Source organism: Molossus molossus, unplaced genomic scaffold, assembly GCF_014108415.1.
Source record: "Molossus molossus isolate mMolMol1 unplaced genomic scaffold, mMolMol1.p scaffold_m16_p_14, whole genome shotgun sequence".
Classification (NCBI taxonomy): Eukaryota; Metazoa; Chordata; class Mammalia; order Chiroptera; family Molossidae; genus Molossus; species Molossus molossus.
Window position 1 is genome coordinate 72,014,798 of NW_023425349.1, and position 2,429 is coordinate 72,017,226.

At 45.1% G+C, this 2,429-nt stretch overlaps 1 pseudogene; it reads left to right on the plus strand.

The window, feature by feature from the left end:
* The first annotated feature begins 600 nt into the window (after positions 1-600).
* LOC118629331 lies at positions 601-1,748 on the plus strand (annotated as a pseudogene).
* Positions 1,749-2,429: the final 681 nt, after the last annotated feature.

A 2,429-nucleotide genomic window follows, 5' to 3' on the forward strand; every position in this document is an offset into this window, starting at 1 on the left:
GAAAGGTTGTCTCTGAGCACAGACAATGCCTGCCAGGGTATTCTGAGGCCTGCGAAACTCCATTTTGGTCAGATGCCTTCCTTGCACACATTCTTTCTGACATTGTGCAGGATCTTGAACTCAACACAGACAGTTGGCCTATCAGGGCTGAGGTATCCTCTGTGATCATTATATGCTTAGTAAAGTCATGGGATATCTTCTTCAGGATATGCACAGTGCATGCACCATACGTGGGTTCTGCAATTTATGACAAAGGTGCAGTTTTTCTGGGCTCAGCTTGGACTACTACTCAGCCCACTCAAGCCAACATGTCCAAATGTCCTAAATGACATCCATGTGGTATTAGGGTTGATACCATTAAAGGAGTAGTGGAATGACTGCTAAAAAGAAGACCCATGGGCCAGCAGGGCCAGTTCCAGGCAGCCACGTGGTGGTGCTGCCATTGCCTCAGCCCTGCCAGTCCAGCCAGTGAGCCCTGGAGTTCACTGAACCCCCAGCAGCAGCAGAGGAGGAGGGATCGAGGTGCAGAAAGTTGAGCAGGCCCAGGAGCCACTACTGCCACCTGGATCTGGTGTTGAACACTAGAGCTTTGGAAGGATGAATGTACTGAACATGAAGAGCTTGAAAGCGAAGTTCAGGAAGAGCAACACCAATGAGTGAAACAAGCATGATGACCGGCTGCTACAGGCTTTGGAGAATGGAGACTCAGAGAAGATGGCCTCGCTACTGGGCAAGAAGGGGGCCAGTGCCATCAAACAGGACAGCGAGGGCAAGACCACTTTCACCTTGCTGCTACAAAAGGACACTTGGAATGCCTCAGGGTTATGGTTATACATGGCATGGATGTGACAGCCCAAGATACTGCTGGACACTGTGTTTTGCACCTCACAGCCAAGAACAGCCAACCTGAGTATATCAAGAAGCTCCTTCAGTCTAAATGCCCAGTTGAAAGTATTTACAGTTCTGGGAAAACAGCTTTACATTATGCAGTGGAACCGCCAAGCTGTGCAGGTTCTTTGAAGCCCAAAAGCCCCGTAAACCTCAAGAATTTGGATAGAAATACACCACTACTTCTTGCAGTGCAAAATGGCCACAGTGAGGTATATTGCTTTCTTCTGGGTCATGGAGCAGATGTAAATTCCAGGGACAAAAATGGAAGAACTATTCTGATGATGGCTTGTGAGATCAGCAGCTTTAATGTTGTGGAAGCCTTAATTAAAAAGGGTGCAGACCTAACCCTTGTAGATTCTCTTGGACACAAAACCTTACATTATTCCAAACTCTAAGAAAATGTATGAATTCAAAGCCTTCTGTTATCAAAAATCTCTCAGGATGCTGATTTAAAGACAACAACAAAACCAAAGCAGTTAAGTGATGTGTCTTCCTCAAGATCAATAACTTCATCAATTTTGAGAAAGGAATCAGCATTTTATTCTGAACCACCCTGCAAGCAGGCTGAGATCAGTTCCATATGAGAAAACAAAGACAGACAGAATGACAGTACTACAGGTGCTGATAGCTTATTGGATATCACGTCTGAAGCTGACAAACCAGATACTCTTGTCCTATTACAAGCAAAAGTTGCATCTCTTACTTTACACAATAAGGAATTACAAAATAAATTACAGGTCAAAACCATAAAAGAGAAAGAGAAGGCCCAGTCAGAGGTTGCCCAGATTAGAAGTGAGGTTTCACAAATGAAAAGGGAAAAGGAAACTATTCAGACATTCTTGAAATCCAAAGAGTAAGAAATAAATAAACTTCTGCAAAAATTCCAGCATGCTTAGGAAGAGCTTGCAGAAATAAAGAGATACTTGGAGAGCTCTTCAAAACTGGAGGAGGATAAAACAGGAAGATAAATGAGATGTTGAAGGAAGTCACCAAGTTGAAGGAGGGCCCTGAGCAGCCTCTCACATATTTCCTACTCAGCAAGCTCCTCCAACTCAGCAGAATTAGCAGCTGGACAGGCTGCAGCCGCAGGTTGAGCAGCTCCTGACCCAGCTGGCTGAATACAAGGAACAACACCAGGAGGTCACATCAGTTTACAGGATGCGTCTTCTATATGCTCTGCAGGGCCAGATGGATGACTATGCCCAGAAAGTACTGAAGTAAATTCTTACCATGTCTAAAAACCAGTCCCAGAAGAAGTAAAGTGGATTCCTTGGCAGGACACTGCCCCTTGTTGTCCATCTTTGTGTTCAATCCAAAGTTGTAGGCAACTATTGCCATTGTTCTCATTGTTGGTATGCACCATGACCTAGTCTAACTTCTTCCCTTTCCAAAGACTTCTTTCTGAGGACTGATCCTAGAAAAAGACTGTCCTCCTCAAAACTGCTTAGAGACTTGAAAGCAGCAGAGGTGAAAGGCACTGACATTGCTTCTGATTCCAGAGCTGGGATCAGCCGTGCCCAGGAGTCTTGCCCTGGTGC